The 24,954-nt window shown below is 46.1% G+C and overlaps 1 protein-coding gene and 1 long non-coding RNA gene across 4 annotated transcripts in view; one reads left to right on the top strand and one right to left on the bottom strand.

Annotated features, from left to right (window-relative positions):
* Positions 1-321: 321 nt before the first annotated feature.
* On the bottom strand, positions 322-18,264 carry LOC148224988 (uncharacterized). 2 transcript variants are annotated; one of them, XR_015801877.1, is made up of 5 exons: positions 18,226-18,264; positions 15,195-15,297; positions 3,704-3,782; positions 766-869; positions 322-619 (listed from the first exon to the last, which is right to left on the bottom strand). It is a non-coding gene; the product is annotated as an uncharacterized LOC148224988 (long non-coding RNA). The 2 variants fall into 2 exon arrangements; XR_015801876.1 differs by having other exon boundaries at positions 322-869.
* DYRK1A (dual specificity tyrosine phosphorylation regulated kinase 1A) overlaps positions 17,296-24,954 on the top strand; it is a 72,206-nt gene continuing 64,547 nt past the window's right edge. Inside the window, exon 1 of one of the 2 annotated variants that reach the window (XM_088160492.1) lies at positions 17,296-17,314. The gene's annotated coding sequence lies outside the window, so the exon portion shown is untranslated. Of the gene's footprint in view, positions 17,315-17,407; positions 17,820-24,954 lie in introns of those variants that run through there. The other variant, XM_088160490.1, reaches the window with a different exon arrangement.

The following is a 24,954-nucleotide window of genomic DNA, read 5'->3' as shown; positions in this document are numbered from 1 at the left end:
CACTGCCCCGGTTGTCATAGCAACGCACGGGCGGGGTAAGTGACGCAACGCCGTCACCAGCGATGAACTACAGAACCCGGCGTGCTTTGCGCGCCGGCAGCGCCCGCTGCGGGCCGGGACATCGCGTGGGCTGACGGGAATTGTAGGCGGGGCCGCCGCCACCGCCTTACGGGGCCCTTGAATGTCGCTTGTCTCGACTGAGGAGCTGGGCAGGGAGCAGGGCGGTGACAATGGGAGCCCGGGAAAGGCCTCGCTGTCCTGACATTTATCCCTGTGACTATATTGTACAGACACAAGTACCGAAATAAATGAGGAGCGAACTTGTCTCTGCTCTAATTCCACGCGGGATTCATCGCTTTGAATTTCCAAACACGGCCCGGCCTCGGTCCCCAGAGTTGCCCGCACTTGTCCGATAAATTCAGGAAGGCAACGCCTCGCAAAGTTCGCAGTGAGGAATTTCGCGTTAAAAACCTGGAGCACGGAAACGCTCGGTGTGGAAATGTCCGAGTGCTGAGGGAAATGTTTCGGTCTCTTGCAGGTGTGGCCTCAGACGGAATTCCTGTGATTTCAGCGGAACCGGGAGTTTTCCATCGGTGGAATTGCAACTCCTGAAGAAAATCTGTAAAGCAGTAGTGGAGTTCTGAATTTTATTGCTTTCTTAAGTCATTATTTTCACCTCATTCTTCACACATTATTCCCTAAAAGTAGATTTTCTTCAGATTTATATCATTAAAATAAACACAGCCCTGTCAGTGCTGGGAATACCTGGAAGATGGTTCTGTCCTCCTCACCCCTTCAGTACTGAAACCCATCCACGTCCCTTCCTCCTGCAGTGCTTATGGAAAACTTGGAAAACCCCCTGCATGCTCCTGTTTAAGGAAAAAAAGTGAGATATCGAAGTTGTCCTACATTTCAGGGAAGAGAGGGAAAGTGGTCATTGTAAAATGAAAGGAGCATTTAACCGGGATCACTGAATATTATTGGCAGGACTCCGGTAGCTAATTAGTGTGGGGCAGATAAAGAGGGATTTTTTTATTTTGGTTTTTACCCCACCAAAAGAGGAAAATAAAAGCCTGGCCAGCACAACTGCTCCTGAGCATGTAGATTTTTTTTGTCATCACTTTCTCAATCAGCTGTTTTTCTTGGGAAACTTTTTCCAAGGTACTTCAGTTACTCATTTCTAGGAACTGGAGCCTCGTGTCCAGAAAAAGCTCCCGTTGGTGCAGGCAGGAGCTGCTCCTCTGCCTGGCAACACAGATCCCACAAACAAAGCCAGGGAGCAGCGACTTCCCGAGGAATCTGTGTCCAAATGCAGCTCTGCAGTGACAGCCCAGCACCCTCCGTGTGGCTCTTCTGTAGAAAGAATCCCGGAATGATTTGGGTGGGAAGGGACATTAAAACCCATCCAGAGCCACCCTTGCCAAACAGGGACACCTCCCACTGTGCCAATGTCCAGACTGGCCTTGGGCACTGCCAGGGATCCAGGGGCAGCCACAGCAAATCTGGGAATTCCATCCCAGCCCCTCCCAGGAAACAATTCCCAATTCCCAAAATCCCATCAAATCCTACTTGGAAGCCATTCCCTGAGTGCTGTCCCTCCATTCCCTGGGTGCTGTCCCTCCATCCCTTGGCAATTGTCTCTCCATGGTTCCTGCAGCTCCTTCAGGCCCTGCAAGGCCACCCTGAGCTCAGCCCAAAGCTTCTCCTCTCCAGGCTGAACAATCCCAGCTGTGCCAGCCTTTCCTCCCAGCAGAGCTGCTCCATCCCTCTGCTCATCCTGCTGCCTCCTCTGGGCTCTCTGCAGCAGCTCCAGCTCCTCCCCAAGCTGGGATCCAGGTTTGGGGCAGCTCTGCAGGTGGAGTAAATAAAATTGTTTTTAAAAAAAGACAAAGCAAAAACCACACCAAAGAAACCCCACATAAAAACCCCAATCAACCAAAGAAAACCCCACAAAAAAAACAAAACCCAAAAAATCAAAACAGAAACAACCCCCAACAAACAAACAAACAAACAAACAAAAAAAAAAACCTCAACCTAGAAAGCAGAAGGAATAAAATAACTCTTTCAAGAAGAGAAATATCCCCATGTGGGACAGTTAATCACTGTCAGCCCAGATGTAGTGACAGGTGAATTCCCTTCCCACCTCCATGCTGTGGGCACCAATATTCCACTGAGAAGCCTCTTTCCCCTTTAGTTTTGATTTTCTGAAGGAATTCCCATTCCCAAACAAAGCCTAAAATTGTCAGTCTCACCATTTGCCCAAATTTGGGGAAGATTTTTCAAGTGGATGAAGGCAGCAGGCTCCTGACAATGAGAGGGCTCAGTGCCAAAAATTCCAGCCTTGCTCTAATGCTCAAACTGTTTCACTGATTTTGCTGAAATCTTCCAAAATAATTCAGTGGGAGGTGAATACCCAAATTTATAATTTGGATTAACCAAAAGAAATCCTGTTACTGGAGAGGGAATTTTCATAAGGACAAGGGGGATGATTTTAAATTGACAGAGGGCAAGGCTGGATGGGATTTTGGGAATTAGGAATTGGCAGGGTGGGGAGAGGCTGGGCTGGAATTCCCAGAGCAGCTGTGGCTGCCCCTGGATCCCTGGCAGTGTCCCAGGCCAGGTTGGACACTGGGACAGTGGAAGTGTCCCTGCCATGGATGGGCTTTGAGGTCCCTCCCACCCCAAACCATTCTGGGATTCTGGGATGGAGGAGCTCTGAATTCATGTATAAATGTTGTAGCTACTGCAGTTGGACAGCTCTTAATCACTTAATTCCTGTAATTGTTCCTGCTGTTGGTTCATGCATTGCTGTGTTCAGCTGCAAGAACAGGATTAAATAAATATATTCTGATTATTCCTGAGTTTATCACAAAGAACTAACTAGGATGGTACAGATTTTGCTCAAATCCATTTTGGGTATAATTCCACTTGTGGAATCAACCAGATCTGAACTTGGCTTGGATCTTCATTTGTTGTTTTCAAGTTTTGCTGAGCCAGAACTGAATAGAAGAACTCCAGTAACAAATGAACCTAAACTGAAAGCAAAGGGGAAACTGTATGAACTTAGAATGATCCATACATTTGTTTTTGTTCCTGATTATCACAGAATCCTCGTGGAATGCTTTGGGTTGGAAGGGACTTGAAAAATCATCCAGTTCTAACCCCTTCCACTTTTCTACCTGATTATTTCTGGGACATCCTTTAACAAATAGATTTAAATTGTTTAGAATAATTCCATTTCTATATTTGCCTCAACCCAGAGCTGAAATGTATGGATTGATTGGTTTAGAATGACAGCATTCCTCATTCTGAATAACCATAGGGAAGCTGGGGTTAGCCAAACTTTTTTTGGGTATCCAGAACATGTTATTCTGCTTTTTGGGTTTTCTTTATTAGTTTTGAAATCTTTGTTTGGAGGACACAGAATGGTTTGGATTGGAAGGAATTTGACTTAAGCAATTCAGTGAGAAAAGTTCTGCAGTTTATACAAAATCATGAAAAATCTACACTTTTAAGGAGCTCTGACATGATTAAATCTATTAAAAAAACAATTTCAAATCTTGTTCATATGTTGGAGAATTTTGAGACCATTCCATGGTTCCTATGAGCACATTTGATAAATTGTTTTTCAGAGCACCTGGGTGGAAAGGCTGTTCTTTAACACCAAGGAGGGAGAAGAAGAAAGAAGTGATGCCCTGAATACCAGGAAGTAAATTGAAATCCATTTTTTTGGTGGAAAAATCAGCAAATCCCAGCACTGCAGCACACAAGTGGTGGTGTTCCTGAAAGGAGGAAGGTAATAAAAAAGAAATTAAAATCTCTGCACCACATAGAGGGACTGTATACACATTAAATCTCTCCAGTATTTTCTAAACCGTTCCCCACTGCACGAAATTTTCCTTTTCATTAAAAATTATGCTTTAAAGTATATCAGACTTCAAAGAACTAATGAGAAAATACTACAGAAGGTAACAAAATTAACTTATTTATTCATACAGCAAGGTGAGAAAAGCTGATTGTGATGAGACAAAGCTGGGGGAGCATCCAGGAAAAAAGTCTAAATAAATTGTTTTTATTGAGAGAGGTACAGTCGAAGTAAATAACCCCATAAAATATAGTATTGGTCAAGGATTTTTAAAAGTTTTTAAGAATGAACTAATTTCCTGCCAAAATACACAGTTTTGAAGGGAATTCCCTCAGAGGAACTGTCATTGGATACTTTAAAAAGGGCCTGAACTGCCTGAAAATTGCACTGAGCTTCACTTGCCACTCAAGAGAATTAGCAAATAAGGAAAATAATGTTATGAAACGTGTAGGGGGGTGACAAAAACAGTGGATAAAACAAAACAAGTGGTTTAGACATTAAAAAGTACATTGCAAGAGTTTGGCAGGGAAAGAAAATAATGACTGAATATCCTGAATAGAAAATACTTAGGAATCAGAAAAAAAAAATAATTAGGTATTAATTAGGTAATTTTTCCTAGTAAAAGGTTGTTACTGGATGTTATGAGATTCTGAATGATGATGGGCAAGTTGATATCTTTAAAAATGTTGTGAAAAAAACCCTTTTTACAAAATAGTGAATTTTACAGGCTTGTGTGTGAGAAGTGATGGATATGGAGAAATTGTTTGGGAATTTGGCAGATAATCTATGGCAAGATACAGGTATGGAGAATAAAAACACAAATAAATACAAAAGAAATGCACATTCCAACTAAAACTTGTATATTTTATCAGCAGCACTGAATTGGAGTAGCAAAGATTAAAAAAAAAAAAAGGTGTTTTGTTAAAAGCATTTTCAAATAATATGAAAATAATCATGAAAAGCTAATGTGTGAATACTGACTGACTCTTTGAGTGCTGATAGCCCTTGAAAAACAATTTGGGATTTATCCAGATACTGAAAACATTGACAGTTGTCTTAAACAAAAATTGTGGTGCCCACATTCCATTTATGTGGAAGCAAAGGTTTGTAGTGACCTCAAAAGGGGCTGGAATGGAACAGAACTTTATTATTTTAATTTTTTAAAATATTGATTTGGGACCAAGGGAAAAAAATTATACCAGTGAGTGATGTCCACACCCTCAGCTGTTTAGATTTTCCTGTGACATAAATAGCTTTTGAAACTCCCAGTGTAAGATTACAATTCATGGCTCAGTTTTTTCTCCTGGTTGTAAGGAGTGTGTAACAGGGGGTGTGTAACTGAGGTGTGTTAATGGCAGGATATTTCCATCCTGACTGCTCAGGTGGTTGGCAATGAACACAGATTTTTTTTAGGGTTTTTTTCTTGTCAAATAGGAAGGAAACAATGTAACTCAGCTCCTTAAATAGATTTTTCCATTGGTACATTATAGATAGGAGACACCAACCAAAAATGTTGAGTGATATCATGTTTTTAATGATATATTTTCAGTATTTTAGACTGGAGTAAGGGACAGTATGGAAATTATTTTTAACTTTCATAGAAGACTGGACATTGGGGTTGGAGCAGCCTGGGACAGTGGGAGGTGTCCCTGCCATGGCAGGGGTGGCACTGGATGGGCTCTGAGGTCCTTTCCAACCCAAACCATTCCATGGTTCTGTGATTTCTGAGCTGAGCTGGAGGAATGAAACCCAAATCCTTTCTGTCAGGATCAGGAACAGAGTGGGCAGGGCCCAGAGATCATCAAGGTGTTAAAGGAACACACAGAGAAAGCAAAATCACAGAGAAAATAAAATTCTTGTTCTTGCCTCTGAGTTCACAGTGCAGCAATTCCACAGAATCCCAGAATCCCCGAGGCTGGCAAAGCCCTCCCAGCCCCTGCAGTCCCAGCTGTGCCCCATGGCCACCTTGTCACCCTGAGTGCCACCTCCAGGTGCCACCTGCAGGGATGGGCACTCCAAAGCTCCCTGGGCAGCCCCTGCCAAGGCCTGAGCTCCCTTTCCATGGGGAAATTCCTGCTGCTGTCCAAGCTGAGCCTGCCCTGGCCCAGCCTGAGGCCGTTCCCTCTCCTCCTGTCCCTGTTCCCTGGAGCAGAGCCCGACCCCCCCTCCCTGCCCCTCCTGCCAGGGACTTGTGCAGAGCCACAAGGTCCCCCCTGAGCCTCCTTTTCTCCAGCCTCAGCCCCTTTCCCAGCTCCCTCAGCCCCTCCTGGGGCTCCAGCCCCTTCCCAGCTCCCTTCCCTGCCCTGGACACCTCCAGCCCCTCCAGGGCTCTCCTGCAGGAGCCACAACTGGACACAGCCCTCGAGGTGAAACCCATGTTATCCCAAATCCATGCTGTCCCAAATCCATGTTGTCCCAAAGCCATGTTGTCCAAGAGCTGCAGAATTGCCTGCAGTGTGTTCCCCACTATGCAGGTGAGGAAGGCAAACATGAAGATCCATGTTTAAGTGCTCCCAGGATTTCCAGGGCCAATGAGCTTCCCAAACAAATCATCATGTGGGAAATATTAAAAGAAAAGCCTTTATGCAAAAGAAATGAGAGAAGAATGGATCAAAAACTGGCAGGATGAGAGCAAAGAGAAATAAATCAGATTTAAAAGGTCAGTTTTCAGAGAAGGGGAGATCACAGGAGGAGTCTGCAGGGAGCTATGCTGTGACTGCTGCTGCTTCGTGTATTCCTCAGAGATCTGGAGAGGGGCAGAGCAGGGAGACCCCACAGGCTGCTGAAGGTATTGAGATATTCAGGTAAAAGAAAGGTAGAGGACAAACTGAAGTGCAGTTAAAGGGCTGGCTGGAGAACTGGATAAAGACCTTACAAGACTGAGTGACTGGATAGTAAAATGGCAGAGAAAATCTGGTGTAGTAAAGTAGGACACATGGGGGGAAATTCTGTGTACATAAGGATGGGCTGTAAGTTGTTTTCCCACTCTCATTCCCACAAATGAGATCTTTGGGTTCTGATTAATATTTCCATTAAAATATCGGCACAATGTTCTCTTTTACTGAGAGAAACAAATCAAATATTTGGAATTATTAAGAGCACAAAATAAAGAACAAACCAGAGAACATTGTAGCACACCTGCCCTGGAATAAATCCATAGTTCTCTGTATATTGAGCAGTCTGTGCAGTTTTTTCCAGACTCCTTTAAAAGGGCCTGACAGGAGCTGACAGGAACCATGGAGAGACAATTCCCAAGGGATGGAGGGACAGCACACAGGGAATGGTTTAAAGATGAAGGAGAGCAGGGCTGGATGGGATATTGGGAATTAGGAATTGCTCCCTGAGGTGGGGAGGGGCTGGGATGGAATTCCCAGAGCAGCTGTGGCTGCCCCTGGATCCCTGGAATGTTCAGTTCCAGGTTGGACATTGGGGTTGGAGCAGCCTGGGACAGTGGGAGGTGTCCCTGCCATGGCAGGGGTGGCACTGGATGACCTTTAAGGTCCCTTCCAACCCAAACCATCCTGGGATTCTGTGATTTCTGTAATTCTGTGAATTCTGTAATTCTGTGAATTCTGTGATCTCAACATGCCAATTCTGAAAACCAGAATTTTGGAGAAAACTGCTCTCATGCCAGCATTCCCTTACACCTTAGCCATGGCCCTCAAGGATAACTGGAAGCTGCTGCAGAGAGCCCTGGGTTTGGAGATGATGACACCTGGGAAAAGTAACAGCAAATATTTGAAAAGTTTCCCACTTTAGAAGTAACTTTTAAGGAACTTTCCCCCCCGTGGAACAGATCTACAATGCCTGTAAAAACCTTGTGTTGTTGTCCCTTTAGCTAAGAAGGTGATGCTCAGAATCTGGAATTTGGGTAAAAATTAATACCACAGAGTTGGCATAATTACTATAATTTATTACATATCAATTTCACTGCCTTGAAAAGCAACATAAAAAAGACAACAAGAAGTTCTTTCTTGTGACAATCTAAGGAAGAAATATTTTTTTGCTGCTGTTTTCAGCCTTTGAAACTTGAAATTGCTTATAAATTTCCCTGACCAAAATATTACCCTTCCAAAAAATCCCTAAATTCTCCTTGTTCCTTCCACTTAAAAGAGAAGGAAAAAAAAAAGATAGGGGAGGTTTAAAGAATAAAAAATCAGCCTGAGGCAACACCCAGGACAGAAAACTCCTTCCAAGCAGTTAAAGCTTGGCAAACCTGCAAACAATGGAAAACAAACAAACAAGGATCAGTTGAATGTTTGTCTCAGCCTGAATGTTCTGGACACACACAAAAACCTCCCAAACTATCCAAAAATCCCCAAAATAAGGTCAGGAAGTGTTCTGTTCCTGATGTTTCATGTTGGAAAACCCCCTGTGTGCTCTGTCCATCCCAGATATAAAGTTCCTGTGTAAATTTGAGCATTTTTTAAAATGAATATAAATTGCATTGATTAGTATTTAATTACTAGAATTCTTTAAAAATGTATTAATTCAGACTTTTATGTGTCAAATATGAGATTTACATTTGATACTCATACACCTAGAATGGACTAGAATTTATTCCAACAGAATAAAGAAAATAAATATCCAGAGTGGGTTACATTACATTGATTAAAAAAAAATATTTATACTAGTACAGGTGCATTTGGCTACTTGGAATTTTCTCAGTGCTCTTCATTTAACTTTGTTTTAATTTTTAACTGGAAGTCTTTATATTCTGCTTGAAATTTGGGTTCAGCAGTCCAGTTTCACCTATTTGAGGTAATCACTTTCAAAAACTGCTCTGTCAATATATCAAAATTCACTTGAGGTTTATTGTGACTTGCTGTTACACATAGGCTGGAAGAAGGAAAAACAATGGGATTGAGGTGATTTTTCAGATTTTGTTTTTCATAACTGGATTTTATAAACCAAGAGAGAAACTTTCTGTGCTGGGAGCACAAGTGTTGTGTGTCCTGCTCCAGGATGTGAGCACTCAGGAGAGGAGAGGATATTTTAGTGGAAAGAGATCTAAAACCATCATCAAATTCAATTGTATTCATCAGCCTGATGGGCTCTGCACACAAAAATATCAAATACCTGGAGTTCTGGTAATTTCATTGTCCAGAAAGGAAAGGATTTGTGGGCAATGCAGTTAGCACAGAGCACACAAGTGGTTTTGGTGCCTCAGAGAGTTTCTTGTGCAGCTGCTGCTCAGTGAAATCTTTTCCATCTCCACAGATTTGACAACTTTACCAAGGCCACTGGACAATTTCAAACCTGACAGATTTCTTGGGAAAATCACTGGGAAACAATTTAACTGTTTATGAAATATCACTTAAACAAGCAACACACCTCACCTTCCATTGTGCTACCAGTGCCTGCCAATTGTCCCCAGTTTAAACCCTTTTTTAATATATCAGAGAATCATAGATTCCAGAGTGGTTTGGGTTGAAAGGGACATTAAAGCCCATCCAGTGCCACCCCTGCCATGGCAGGGACACCTTCCACTGTCCCAGGCTGCTCCAGCACCAATGTTCAACCTGGAACTGAACATTCCAGGGATCCAGGGGCAGCCACAGCTGCTCTGGGCACCCTGTGCCAGGGCCTGCCCACCCTCAGCAATTGTTCCTGATATCTCATCTAATCCTGCTCTGTGTCATTTCAAAGCCATTCCCTGTGTCCTGTCACTTCTTTATGGTCCCTTCCAATTCAGACCAGATCCTGTGATTCTACCCCAGATTTGTTTTTGAGGTTCTGGACCCTTTGCAAAGTTTTCTGATGTCCTGAGACCTGAAAGCCAGGACTTCTCCACGGTTGTTTTTAACTCAGTTCTGCAGCTGGGAGTCACTGACAGTGACAATAGGGAAAGTCCTGAAGCTTCTTTGAAAGGATGAGGATGGAGAACTGTAAGGTCTTCTGGACTCCTCCACCCCTTTACACCTCAGAGGGAACTGGGGCCTGATTTACCCAAGGCAGAGTGGGCTGGCTCCAGCCCCCAATGGTTTGTGTGCTGTGATCCTTCCCACAGCACTTTCAGATTGGTGCCCACGGGGTTGTGCCCCCTCCAGGGTTCCAGCCAGCCTGGAGAAGCTGCCCTGGGAATGCTCCAGGGACATCCCTGCCCTGGGAGCACAGCCCTGCCCAGCAGTTATTTTAGGAGCTCCATCCTGGCAGGACTGGGCCCTGCAGGCCTGGCTGGTCCCTCTGGAATTTCAGCAGGGATCTCAGCAGAAGGTCAGCACCGACCTTGCCTTGCCAGCTCCCTGGAATAGCTCATGGAGGGGGAAATCCAGGCCCCAAAAACGGTGCCCTACAAAAGAGGAGTGCTGGCCCACAGAGCAATTAGCCTACATTAGTGATGCCACACAACAGCTCCAGGGCCTGGCAGTGGGGACACCCGGGGAACTGGGGCTGGAATGCTCCTCACAGGGAGCTGAGGTACACACAGCTCCTCTGGTTTATGTGCACAGCACAAAATCCAAACTCTTCATTTTGAGTTAATTATTCTGAGTGGATCACCCCTTGATTAAACCCTCAGCTCTTGCAATGGTTTTTTATTCCTCACAGTGCTCAGCCACCTCTGACAGACCCACCTTGGGCAGAGGTGGTGGATAAAGAGATTCAGAGAAGTTCTGGAAGCTGGTGGCTGGGTGGAGGATTGATCTGGTTAATCACTAAACCATCTCTCACTTTGGGAAAAGCTGAACTGTTATGGGAAGTTTCACCTGAACATCAGGAAGAACTTTCCTGTGCAGTGACTGAGCACTGGACTTCTCTGGGCAACCTGTGCCAGGTCCTCACAACCTTCATAGTAAAGAATTTCATTGTAATCTCTAATTTAAATTTACACTTTGTCAGATTAAGGCCAGTTCCTCCTTGTCCCATCACTCCATGTTCTTGTAGAAAGTCTCTCTCCATCTCTCTTCTGAACTGAGATGGGATGGAGGATCTGGGAGGGAAAAATGAACAGACAACAAAACATTCCTGCTTCTTCTACTGAAGAATGACTTCTTAGCCTAATGAAGCTCCTTAAGTGACAATTTTAGAAAAAAATTATTTAAAATTCATCACAATTTCTTTTTCTTAGCTAGCAGGAGGTTGATCAAGTGGACACCAAGCAGAACATACTTCTGAGAACTTTCTTGAAAGGATTTGTGTCAGGATACCACAAATATCATGGTCTGGAATTTCAAGAACAAAATCCCTGTGGAAGGTGCACAAGGAGCTTTCTCCTGACAGCAAAAATCAAGTTTTCATTTTGGCCAGCAAAGACACCAATCCTGCTGCACAAGAGAGCAGGGGATTGGTATTGAAAAGGGAAGGGGCCAATGAAGGAGCTGATTTTAATGGAATTGAGGACAGTTTTTGACTCTTCCAGCAATTCTGAAGAGAAGCAAAAGCTGGGCATTGAACAGGTGCAGATCCAATGATGTTACAGTCAGCAGAACCAAAGATTTTTAAACAGCCATGGTCCTTTTGGATGTGAGGGGAACTTTATGATTAAATTAACCTTTGGTTTTTTGTTTTTCATATTTTTTAACACAGGGAGGCCAGATTTCTCTAAAAGTTGGAAATTGAGGGTGTAGAGAAACTCCCAGATGGGAAATACTTGACATTGTAGCACTTGATTTACAAAAGTTTTAAAGAATCACAATTCTTCGGAATGCCTGATTTTAACAGAATGCCTGATTTCTGTTCTGCACTCCCACAAATGTATTTATCATGGAAAGTGGTCTTGGGAAGATTTCTGGGATACAACTTCCAAGTATATGTTTTCCCTAAGATAACTAACAGCCTTTTTCCTGGAGACTTCTTCCCCAGAAAACTCCATGATTTTGGGGAAGGATTTTCACAGAATCACTGAGGTTGGAAAAGATCTCCAAGCTCATCAAATCCAAGCTGTGCCTGATGCCCACCTTGTCCCCAGCCCAGAGCACTGAGTGCCACATCCAGGTGTTCCTTGAACACCTCCAGGGATAGGGACTCCAAACCTCTTCCAATACTTAACAACCATTTCTATGGAAAAAAAAGAAAAAAATTCCTGTCTGATGTTTTAAACTGGAAAAGAAACTTTTCCTACTCAGGAGCATGATCTTCACTGTGAGTGTGAACACCAAGGAACACAATTCTAGAGAGTATCAGGGACAACTCAGGGAGATGCACTTTTTATTTTATTTTTTTTTTTTTTTTTGGGGAACAAGCCTCATCCAGCAGCAATTCCAGGACCTGCTGGTCCAGAGGCGTGCCAACCTACACAATGTGCAGCTCTGGCTGTCAATCCAAAGCCAGTACTATCGAAGCAGGCTCTGATGATGACTCAAAAGCTGATCTATCTCCATCCCAATGGGTTACCATGGCAACCCCTCTGGCCTAAAAAGAGCTGGACCACATTAGTTACTTAGCAGCACCTTTTTGACAGGCGAAACACAAGCTGCTCCCTCCAGATGATGGTTTCATTTAGAACTGAGTGCTCTGGGAAGTGCTGATGATGTAACCCATGGAGGAGAACTTCTGCTGGGACTTCACTGGGGTTGGGGCCTAGCACCAAAGGAATTGAGCTGTGTGGTGCTTTTGGTGGAGAAATACAACAGCAGAATCTTTCTTTCTGTTTTATTCTTCCTGAAGATCTTCCAGCTCGGGTCTGGTGACCTTAGAAGGGCCCTCTTGCAGCAGGATACAGAGGATTATTGGAATTTCTGTTGATCCAACATAGCATCTACATCAAAACTTGTACCTAAAGTACAAATGTTCAGCCCTGGAAAAGTCAGGGTGCTGTGAAGGAAGCCTGGAGTTCAGGCAGGGACAGAAATGTTCCAGAAGGAAAACTGCAGGGCTACAAGGGCAGGTTGGATCAGGGAATGAAGATTTCCAGAGCACACAGTGATGAGGCAAATGGGCCCAAAAGGGACACATTACCCATAATCACACTCTACTACCTTAGAATCATGGTTTGGGTCAGAAAGGACATTAAAACTCATCCAGTGCCACCCCTGCCATGGCAGGGACACCTCCCACTGTCCCAGGCTGCTCCAACCCCAATGTCCAACCTGGCCTTGGGCACTGCCAGGGATCCAGGGGCAGCCACAGCTGCTCTGGGCACCCTGTGCCAGGGCCTGATCACCCTCCCAGGGGACAATTCCTTCTTCATATATCTAACCTAAATTTCCTTATTTCATTTTGAAGTCACTCCCCTTTGTCCTGTCACTCCAGTTCCTGATAAATTGTCCCTCTCCATTTTCCCTGAAGCCCCTTCAGACACTGGAAGGTGCTGTGAGGTCTCCATACAACCTTCTCTTCTCCAGGCTGAAGAGCCTGGGACAGTGGGAGGTGTCCCTGCCCATGCCAGGGGTGGCATTGGACGGTTTTTAATGTCCCTTCTGACCCAAACTATGATTCTATGGTAGTTGAGTGTCATTATGGGTAATATGTCCCATTTTTTCCCCTTTTCAGGTTTTACATCTGTTCCATTTCTCTAGAATGTTGTACATTATTTTATCTCTTAGAGCACTCTCCTCCTCATTTTAATGTGCTTTTTCTCTTATTTCTTTCCTCAAGTTTTCTGCTTATTATTGGTTCTTTTGGCCCCAAATGTTCTGCTTTCTGAGAGGTAGTCTCTTAGGAAGAGAAACCCAAATATTTCTTACAAGCTGTCCAGTAATTGATATAGAATGTACACAAACTCCTGTTTTCAAGTACTGCAAACCTACTCCAGGTGGTTTTGATGAAGAATTAAAAAAAAAGGACTCTCAAGTCTTTCCTGTCTTGGCAGTCCCTCCCTTCCTAAGGAAAATTTTTGAAAAGAGTAAGATTTGATAATTTTTGATAAGAAGAACTTGGATTCCCTTCATCCAGGTCACAACTTGTGTGCAAAGTTTCCGGGTGAGGCAGGATTCTGGTGGAATCCCAGCCTGGAGGATCCCTAACCCGAGCCTTAAACCCCCAGCACAGAACACAAGTTCAGTTCCTGACAGCCCCTTCCATGAAGAAATTCCTCCTGATACCCAACCTGAACCTCCCTTTGCTTTTTAATGAAATGGATATTGAAGAGAACACTTTTGTACAAGGGAAGAACCATGCAGGTTGTTCATTATCCAAATAAAATTAACAAGCCAAAAGTATCTAGTAGTTTGTGCTGGAAAGTAACATTTTAAAAAGATGCCATCACCATTTAAAGGACATTTTATCTCTGCCCACGGTGCCAGAACTTGGGTAAAGCCAGCAAAAGAAAAGTAGAGGATGACTGAGAAAATGCACAAACTCTTGAAACTGTAGTATTTTTAAGTGTTAGCAAAAAAATCCTCAAAACCTGACAAAAACCCCAAGAAGTTACAGTAATGCAGTGTAATAAATATCTGTGAGCTTTGTAGTTACCTACACTGAGCACCAGAGAAACTATTCTGTCACTGCACTCACACAGACCAGAAAGAGATTTTAGAGGGGAAAAATCCTCAGGGGATGTCCCCTCCCTGCTCCTCTCGCAGAGTGGAGCTGTCCTTCCTGACTGAGAGACTGGGCAGAGGTTGGTCTTTGATATCTTGGAATTGTCCAAGTTGGAGGAGCCCTCCAGGATCCTCCAGTGCCACCCCAGCAGCACCAGCATCCCCCAAACCCTGTCCCCAAGGGCCACATCCACACTGTCACCCTAAAGCTCACCTGAACTTCATCTGATGCCTTTGATTTGTAGGAACCTGACCTTTGGGTGGGAGGGACCATCCTGGAGACTCCTCACAGCCCTCAAGGGGTTGGGGCTGGGAGCAGATGAATTGTGAGTTGGAGCAGCCTGAATATTTGCTGGATGTGCAGGTGCCTTTTGCTTTGATTTCATGGAATCCCCAGGCTGGGAAGAGCCCCTCAGGATGAGCCAGTGCCACCCCAGTGCCACCAGCATCCCCCAAACCCTGTCCCCAAGGGCCACATCCAGCCTGCTCCTGAACACTCCCACAGACAGTGACTGCAAACCTCCCTGGGCAGCTCATCCCAAGGCCTGACCACTCTGCCAGGGAAATTTTCTTTGCCAATCTCCACCCTGAGCCTGCCCTGCTGCAATTTGAGGCCATTTCCTCTCCTCCTTTGCCTGCCCCTCCTGGCAGGGACTTGTGCAGAGCCACAAGGTCCCCCCTGAGCCTCCTTTTCTCCAGCCTCAGCCCCTTTCCCAGCTACCTCAGGTGTTGCTTTCCACATCCCACATTCTGGCCACGCTCAGAGTCAATGAGAGAAATGTCAAAAGCACCTCCAAGTGACTTCAAATCCTTCTGGGTCTCAGGGGAATGAGAAAAGACCGCTTAAATCACGGTGTTCCCAAGCACCTCCCATGGCTGGAAGGTGCAATTCCATAATTTCAACTCACCTGACACCTCACTGGGATGGTCCCGTGATTCCCCTGCTCTTCCCTGTGCCCTGGAGAGGGACTTTTCACAAGGGACTGGAGCAACGAAACAAACAGGAATGGCCTTAAGCGGAAAAAGAGAGGTTTAGATGGGATATCAGGGAGAAATCCTTCCCTGGGCAGGCCCTGGCACAGGGTGCCCAGAGCAGCTGTGGCTGCCCCTGGATCCCTGGAATGTTCAGTTCCAGGTTGGACACTGGGGTTGGAGCAGCCTGGGACAGTGGGAGGTGTCCCTGCCATGGCAGGGGTGGCACTGGATGGTTTTTAATGTCCTTTCCACCCCAACCCACTCTGGGATTCTGTGATCACACAATTTAAGTGAAATTCTCAACACTTCAATTATTTTGGGGGGCTTTGGCTGTGGCTGCATCCGTCTGCCAATCCTTGGCTGCTCATTTCCACCTTTTAAGCCAAGATAAAAAAAATATTAAAACAGGAAGAAAAAGCAAATGGAACAAGTAACATGTCCTAATTTCTCCAAGGAGGCTGGCTGGGAACTGAAATGACTAGATTAAAGTATCACACGTCAGAATTAAAGTATTAGATAAAGGCCAGACTCTACTTTTTGATCTTTGTGGGCATTCCAGAAATTTAGAAAAAACCAAAAAAACCTCCAAAACACATTAAAACCCCCCTGTCACAGATTTAGGCTGGAAGCACCGATATGGCAATTCCGAGGGGAAAGGAGCCTTCCATCAGCAGCTCGAGGCTCCCACACTGGGCTACTTATAGTGAATATTTTAACTCATTTTTTGGGGAAATACATTGATTTTTTGAGGGGGATGAGGAAGACCCCTGGATGCAATTCCAACGGGAAAAGAGCCTTTTATTCTGTGATTCCCTCAGCACCTCAAGGCTCCCACACCAAGCTACTTTTAGTGCATTTTTAAACCAATTTGGGGGAATTTACTGATTTTCAGAAGGGGATGAGAAAGACTCCTGGATGCAGTTGTGAGGGGAAAAGAGCTTTGACTCAGCAGCTTGAGGCTCCTGCACCTAACTCACTTCTGAGGAAATATATATATTTTTTTCCTGAGGAGAATTAGAAAAAACACTGGACAGAATTCCAAGGGGAAAGGAGCCTTCCCTCAGCAGCTCAAGGCTCTCACACCGGGTGACTTTTAGCGCGTTTCTTAACTTGTTCTTGGGGAATATATTGATTTTCTGAGGGGACGAGAAAGACCCCTGGGTGCAATTCTGAGGGAGGAAAAAAACCTTCTAGAATCCTATGGCTCCCTCAGCACGTCGGGGCTCCCACACCGGACGACTTTTAGCGCATTTCCCAACTGGTTTTTAGGGGGTGATATTTTTAAGCGTGTCGAGAAAGACGCAGTTCGGAGGGGAGGAGAGCGGAACCTTCCCTCAGCAGGTCCTGTTCCTGCTGCGGGCTCCTTCCAGTGCGTTTTTTGAACGTTTTCTCGGCAATGTCTCGGTTTCCGAGGGGGCCGTGCCCGGCCCTGTCCCTCCCCACAGGCGGCGGGCGGGAAGCCCCGGCGGGCTCGGCCTCGCGCTCCCGGCGCCCCCTGCGGGCCGGGGCCGGCACCGCCCGCGGCCGCCGGGTCCCCCCCCTCTTCACCGGGAATGGCGGCCGCTCCCCTTCCCCGCCCCGCCGGGGCCATCCCGGCCCGCAGCTCCGGCGACACCGTCACACGCCGGAGGGCGGGCGGGCATGGATCAGGAAGGAGGGGGAAGGAGCCGTTGCCATGGCGAGCGCGGCCCGCCCTTGCCTCCCCACGTCAGCGCCGTCTCCCGCCCGGCCGCGGGTGATTGACAGTTGCTACGGCAACAGGCTCGCCCCCGCCGCCATTTTGTCAGTTGGGTTTTTTTTTAAATTTAAAAAAAATATTAAAAATTTTTTTAAAAATTAAAATAATAGTAAAAAACAAGAGCAAAGAGCTCCATTTCCGCCGGAATATCGGAGATTATTAATTTTTTAAAGTTTTTTTTTTTTCTTCTCCTTCTTCCGACCTCCACCGCGAAAGGAAAAGGAAAAGAAGGGACGCAAAAAAAGTGCGCTCCGAGGGTCCCGCCGGGGATGCGCGGCCGGGCTTGAGGCGGCGGCGGTGCGGGAAGCGAAGCCGGTTCGTGAGGAAGAAGGGAGGGAGGGAAGGAGGAGCGGGCGGGGAGGGAGGGAGGGGGAGGAGGTAGCGGCTGGCAGGCGGGGGAGGGAGGGAGGGAGCGAGGAGTTCCCGGGGGCTCGGTACGGCGCTGCGCTTCCCCCCATCCCCTCCTCCTCCTCCTTCTCCTCCTCCTCCTCCCGCTCCTCCCGCTCCCCCCGCCGCTGTCCCCGCGCTCCCGGCCGGGGCTCAGGCCGCCGATCGCAGCCGAGCCGAGGCGAGGCCGAGCCGCCGCCGGGCGCTGCGCAGGTTTGGACCGCGCGCCATTTTGTGAGGGCAGCGAACACCCAGAGCCCGGCCGGGGACCCGCCGGGCCGCCCGGGCTCCCCTTCCCACCGCGGGCAGAGCCGCGGCCCGAGGGAGGAGGAGGCGCCGCCGCCGCCGAGGCCCCCGGGGAAGAGCGGGAGGACGCGCCCGGCGCTCGCCCCGCGGAGGGAGAGGCCTCGCCCCGGGAGAAGCCGCCGCACGGGTGAGTGAGACGCCGCACCGCGGGACGAGCCGGGGCCGCCTCGCCCGGGCCCGCGGCGGAGGGGCCGCAGCGCTTCGCTGCCATCTTAGAGCGGGAGCGGCGGCAGGGCCGGGATCCATCCCCGCCCGCCCCTCCGCAGCCCGCGGCCTTTTTCCCCTTGGAGCGCGGCTGTGGCTTCCCGGGCCTTGGGAGCGGCGATGGAGGAAGGGAGCTCGCCCGGAGCCTCTCGGTGTTATGCGCAACGCCCTGCGGTGGGCGGGTGCGAGGGCTCGGGCCGGGCTGGCGGCGAGGAGGGCGGCAGGACTTGGAGCATCACCTGTTGTAGGGGAGGATTGGGATGCCCCGGCACCTGTGAGGGGCCGGTGGGGCGGGTGGGGAAGGTGGAGGGAGATGGGGAAGGAGTTACCTGAGCGAGGTGCCTGTCATCCCTTCGGTGGGGGTGGGGAGGAGGAGGGAGCAGCGTTGGGAATGGGCACAGGGACACGCAGGGACACACAGGCACAGGGACAGACAGGGACACACGGGCACTCCCCAGGGACGTGGTGGAGGCGCACCGTCCCCGGAGGTCTTTAAGGAAAGGCTGGACGTGGCTCTGGGTGCCATGGTCTGGTTGACAAGGTTGGACTCGATGATCTCGGAGGTCTTTTCCATCATTAATGATTCCCTGATTCCATGTTTTAGTAGCTGGCCGCAGCCTTTTAGGGATTCAGCTTTGTGTTGCTGGGGGCATTGGAGCTCTTCTCGGATACACCGGGTGCTCCTCTGGAGTGGCCAGAGTTCCCTCCCGGCGCCGCGGGATCACAAAACGCATTTAAAAGTCCTGGAATTCGAAATTTAGAAATTGGCGTGGTTTTGAATCTCAGTCGGCTTTGAAGTTTTGGGTTTAGCCCGTCCAAAGACCACGTAGGGGTTCTTTGATCACGTCTCTAGATTGCTGCTGTTACTTAGTTCTCCTATTACTCCACAGCCATCGGGGGAAATAAACATTTATTGTTATTTAAAATCAACAAAGACAGAGTAACTGACTCCAAAATAAATCGACAGGCGTGTTTTTGACAACCATCCTGGTTGAATCCGAATGAGAGTGTGCTGTTAACTTTTGCCAGGAGGTACTTGCAGTCACACTGAGGTGGATGGAGTTTCATGGGGGCCTGGATTTGTACAAGTTAACAACTTTTTTTATTATCTTCTTGCTCTTTCCTTACCTTTTCCTCAAGAAAGGTGTGTGAAGCTGAAGAACACGTAGATGATATCTGGTGATAAACTAGAAAACATTTAGTTTCTGGCAGTATTTAATTCTCTGCCTGTAACCAGGCAGAATTTAACTTCCCTCCTTGGAATAGTCTCTGGCCCTAAAAAGTTTTGGTAAACTTGTTTCTTTCTCCACGCCCCCCTCCCCTCAACCTCTGTAGGTTGGATATTTTTGGAAAATTAATTATACTTTATAGAATTAGAAGAATAACACTGAAAATAACTCTGAGCTAGTATTTGTTAACTATTATCTATATATATTTGGTGTGTGTATATATAGATACTTTTGTAGGCTACGCTTCATGTTTTTGGTTTACATGAATTATTTAGAACTAGACTTTTTATTTGCAGTCTGAAGTAGAATATGTGTGTGAAGTGTTAAATTTACATTTTCTGCTGTGAATTAAAAATTCCATCCAAGTTTATGAAGCTTATTGAGTTTAATTCATGGCTTTGGAATATTCCTTGGGTGAAGCAAGTAGATCTTGTTCAAAATTGAAGAGCCAGCAGGGTTTTTTTCTTAAGCCAGGAGGGCAATAGGTCAAGAGTTTGATATTGTTTCCAGGCTCTCAGGTAGGGTTGGTTACAGGGGCAGCGAGCGTTACAGTTCCTGCATCAATACTTGGGTGGATTTAGGACTTGTCATTGGCATCCCCTCCCCCCCGCTGGACAGTGACAAGGATAATTTTACCCGATAGCAGCCAAGAGTTGTCCCTTTCAGTGCCGATTTATGGGCAGGATTCCCTTGCTCGTGTGAAACAACGAGGGACTCACCGGGAATTGATCCATTTGGGAAGTCTGGGGGGTTGTGCAGAGCGGGAATTAGCACGTGATGGCCATCAGCACCTTCTGCAAACTGCTTGATAGTTTAAACAAAGTAGCAGAACACCACTGGTGCCCGGGAAAAAACTGTGCCTTGTGAAGCTTTTCAAGTGACATTTAATTAGGACAGACTTGCTTACATGTGCCACGTCTTAAAGTCATGTTTGAAACTGGACCACCTGCTCAGATGGTATGTGAAAAGAATAAACACGCAAAAACGGAGCCTTTCTTTGCCATGCACGCATTTCACAGCTTCATCTGAGCTCACATGGGTGCTGATTTGAAGACTAAAACCTACTGGTACCAAAAAAAGCACGTTTTGTTGCTATAATTAGATTACCTTTTGGGAATTCCTCTTAAAACCTGTTCATTTCAGGTGTTTTTAAGCCTGGCTGCAGGACTGCAGGTTGAAAGTTGTGGTGACAGTTCGTGTTTTTGAGTGAGAATTGCAGCCTGGTACCTGTTTAGCCTTTCCGTGGTCATTTTGAATGCCATTTGGAGAGCTGTTCTCCACATTGGAGTACAAAACTTTCTGATGTCTTTATATTATGGGAGTTGTATAACTTCTGAAATCCTTTTGTAAATAGATCTGTTGTTGTAGAATAGGATTATTTACAGAGAACTGCTGCTTTTGTCCTTATAACTGAGTACAGTACATTATTTGTTGAGTTTTCAGTTTCATCTTTTCTTTACTAAGAGGTTGGTAAGAAATACATTTCCTCAAAAAATATGTAATAACTTTCTATCTACTCAGACTCTGATGTTCATGCAGTGAAAATTTTTTTTTGTCCTGTTTGAAATAATACCAAAGACCTCTCTAAGTGAACTGCTTTTCTTGGGAGCTTCTGAGGGGAGAAAGAGGTAATCAGGAGAAGGGGAATGCTCTCTCTCTCCTTCCACATCTCCATGGGCCCTTCAAGAGGAGGCTTATGGGAACTGCAGTCTTTGCATGGCATAAAAACACCGGAGAAACTTTGGAAAATGAGGAATTGTTACTTTCCACCAAGACATGTTCCATATGTGGAGTTCTCCAGTGCTGGCTCTTCAAGGTGACACAATATATCAATAGAATTGCAGTGATTAGCCATTGTTTTATCCATCTTTTCCTCTTTTGGGGAAGGAAGATAAAATTCTGCATTTGATTCTCATTTATCCTAGAATGACTGGAAAAATAACTGGACTGCTTTTGCTGGTACCAGTGGATTTCATTCCTTCAGAACAGGGCTCTGGTTTGTCCTACCCTTGGTATGGCTCACTGTGAATGGTATTGGCTTTACCATCTGCTTATTTATTCCAAAGTGTCCTGTCCTGACGATTTTCAGGGAGAATCTCCACTGAAAGGGCAGGGAAATGTGGGAGACAATTCCCAGTCAGCTCTGCCTGCATCCATACAGTGGAAAAACTCTGGTGCTGCTTCAATCCCCTGTATGAAAACAAAATCAGTGAAATCCCAGCCCTGAATTTTGGAAAAGCAGGGAAAAGGGTCTGTAACTGAATCACCACGAGCTGCCATCTATTTGTAAACATTGTCCATGCAAAGTTTCCAGGATTGGGGTAGCACCAAGTACCTGAAAGTGAAACTGAGTAAATGAAAGTAAAATTAACTCCATTAAGTGCCAGTTTTGTTCCAGCTGTGAGAGACCAAGCTTTCAATTGATGTTACATAAAGTTCCAAAGCCTCCTAATATTCTTTTCCCCCCCCCTTTTTTCCTTTTCCCCCAGAGGCAAATAAAAATAGACTGTGTTGTGAGTCAGTTAAAGGAATAGTTAATAATACATTAATACCTCTTAGTGTTGAAAAGTTTCCTCTTTCTTTTTAGTAACTGTTTGGATGAAATAAGAGAGCGATGGAAATGTACAAATTGATTTCTGATGGCAGAGTCATTCCTTCAAAAAATAATGGGAAAAAAAATTAGACTGAATTTTGTTGAGTTACTGGAAAAAATCAAACTAACAGGACGACTAGTTCACAAAAGTATAAGTAAATAATTTTAGTGATTAAATTCAAATTGCCAGTGAAACTTTCAAATCCTAGTGTTCCAAGAACCTGAACCTGTTGTTCACTGGTTTTGTGGTTTCCTGACTGCAAACACATTTTATTCCAAATCCTCTTTCCGTGTATGTGTTCAGCTCATGATTTGTGCTTCTGTGAACTCCATAAATTGCTAATAATTCATTTACTGGGGTCCTGTTGGAACATCCAGCACCTCCTTTGTAGAGGGAGCAGTTCTGTGCCCCTGGTATCAGTTTGAGTTAAAACTCGAGGAAGAGATGAAGAGAGGAGAGAAATATTGTCAGGGAAGTGAATGTGTTGGTACTTCCTCAGTTCTGTGTTTTCCTGGTCACTGTGAGTTCCCTCACACTGATCTCTGCCCTGTCTGGTTGTAGCTACATCTTTTTCCCTACTTACAGCTGTATAACCACATATATTCCTCTTTTTAAATGCAGTTTTAACAGGACTTAACACATTAAACACATAGAGGGTGTATGTGGTCACAGATAAATCAGCTTCCATACACTTTCAAACTCTCATTGATACTGGAAGCTCAGTAACTTTCCAGGATCATGTCTGATTCTGGCTTCTTTATTGTTATTCTTTCCAACTTGTGAATAATTGGGCATTAATGTAATGCTGTGCCAGAGTTAGTGTTTGAAATACATTGATTTCTTAATGTTACGAGATCTTGGTAGTTTTCTTTTCTATACAAGTTGCTCATAAATCAACAAACACTGGGTCAGTGTTATGGAGTAACAGCTTAATGCGCATTTTTCACCATCATCAGATGTTCCTAAGCTTAGAATTCTGTGCTCTTGTATTCAGGGTGACTTTCTGTCAATGTCACAGTGTGCCTTCAGAGCTGAGATTGTTATGGCAGGCCCTGTGCAGGAAAAGGAGCAAATGCTGGATGAGTGTGTGATTGTACCTATGGGTCTCTGTCTTCCCAATAAAATCAAATTTTTCGTGGAATCCCAGGATGGTTTGGGTTGGAAGGGGCCTTAAATCCCATCCAGTGCCACCCCTGCCATGGCAGGGACACCTCCCACTGTCCCAGGCTGCTCCAGCCCCAATGTCCAACCTGGCCTTGGGCACTGCCAGGGATCCAGGGGCAGCCACAGCAAATCTGGGAATTCCAGCCCAGCCCAGCCCATCCCAGGGAACAATTCCTAATTCCCAATATCCCATCCAGCCCTGCCCTCTGGCAGTGGGAGCCGTTCCCTGTGTGCTGTCCCTCCATTCCCTGGGTGCTGTCCCTCCATCCCTTGGCAATTGTCTCTCTCCATGGTTCCTGCAGCTCCTTCAGGCCCTGCAAGGCCACCCTGAGCTCAGCCCAAAGCTTCTCCTCTCCAGGCTGAACAATCCCAGCTGTGCCAGCCTTTCCTCCCAGCAGAGCTGCTCCATCCCTCTGCTCATCCTGCTGCCTCCTCTGGGCTCTCTGCAGCAGCTCCAGCTTCTCCCCGTGCTGGGATCCAGGTTTGGGGCAGCTCTGCAGGTGGGGTCACACCTGAGGGGACACAGGGACAGAATTCCCCCTTTCCCAGCCCAGGGCATGGGGGTTTCTGGGCTAAGAACACACTGAGCTTCTCACCAACCAACAGCCCCAATCCTCCTCCCCAGGGCTGCTCTCCATCCATTCCCCACCCAGCCTTTTTGGGTTTGTATTTGGGATTCCCCGTGCCAGCTGCAGGACCTTGGCTCTTGGCCTTGACTCCGTGAGGTTCTCACAGCCCCTCCTCTGTGTCTGCCCCTCACTGCTCATTCCTTGTCACTTGCTGAGGGTGCCGTGGGTCCCACTGTCTCTGTCCCTGACAGAGTTGTTAAACTTTAGCTGAAGTCAAGCTCTAATCAAAAGCTCCAAACTTTCCTGGCTCTTTGCCCCAAAATCAGAGGCAGTAGTAGATGCAGCTCTGGGTAGTAGTAACCACCCTGCAACTACCCAGTTACTACAGCTTCACTTGGAAGCTTCACTCCTCAAACTTTCTGTGGTGGTTTATTATTTTTGAGATTTATTAACTATAAACTTAATTATAAAGCTTAAATTCAAAGTGAATCGATGTCTTTTGTGAACTATCTACTAGAGACAGCATCACAAATGAGTCAGTTGAAGTCTGATTGAAAAGAGTATAAGAGACTTGGTTTTAAGGTAAAGTTTTTACAAGGACAATTATGAATTGCTTGAGTTTGTGTTGTATTATTCAGAGACCTTTCTTGGGATTTGATTTCTATTTTGGTTTGTGTTTACAACATGGAGTAAGTGTTATTTCTTTCTGTGTCAGATTTCCTGACTTGGAGATCCCTGTCCATTCCTCTGGTGCTGCTCTACAGAATTCTAGGACAGCCTTGGGGAAATCTCTGTGTTTGTGGTTTGGGTTTTCTTCTGTACATGAAAAGGTTGTGAGTTATGGTAATTATTGTAATCTGATAGTTTGCTGTGCAAAAGCTTAATGATAGAAGGTCTGAAACTCATAATCTGGAGGTGTGAATGGAAATCATTTCTCTGCTGTGGCCCTTCAGGAAAGTTGATCCTTTGTCCTTGTGAGGTTGGTCTGGGGATGTTCTCAGCTGTGTTTTCCACGATTGCAGTGCAGTGTCCATGTGAGCCTTGCACAACATTCTCTGACCCATCACAACATTCATTTATGTATCTCTGTGGAGTTAAATTAACCAGACTCATGTTCACAGCATGGACATTTTAAAACTTTATGAGCTCGGTGTTGAAACGTTGAGAAATCCAGGAGCACAGGTGGAGACAGATGGAGCACAGGCTCTGCACTGCCTTCCTTGGTGCTTGTTGACACCTCTGACTGCTTTGGGTCTCATTCTGGAGTCCACAACACTTTGCTCCATGTGATGGGCACCAGAAATGCTTTTCTCCTGTGAGGAACCATTAGAATTGGACACAGATTTCCAAAAATGGGTTTGAAGGTTCTACCCAGTGCCCATTTACTTGATTACTGCCATACAGTAAACCCAAAATAGTTTTTGCTAGAATATTTCCATTTAATTTATTGCAGAAGCCAATAAAGCAAGGCAAACCAGTTGGCCAGGTTGTGGTGTTATCAA

Source organism: Sturnus vulgaris, chromosome 2, assembly GCF_052056855.1.
Source record: "Sturnus vulgaris isolate bStuVul1 chromosome 2, bStuVul1.hap1, whole genome shotgun sequence".
Taxonomy (NCBI): domain Eukaryota; kingdom Metazoa; phylum Chordata; class Aves; order Passeriformes; family Sturnidae; genus Sturnus; species Sturnus vulgaris.
Note: the sequence above shows the minus strand (reverse complement) of the source record. Positions and strands in the feature narration are given on the sequence as shown.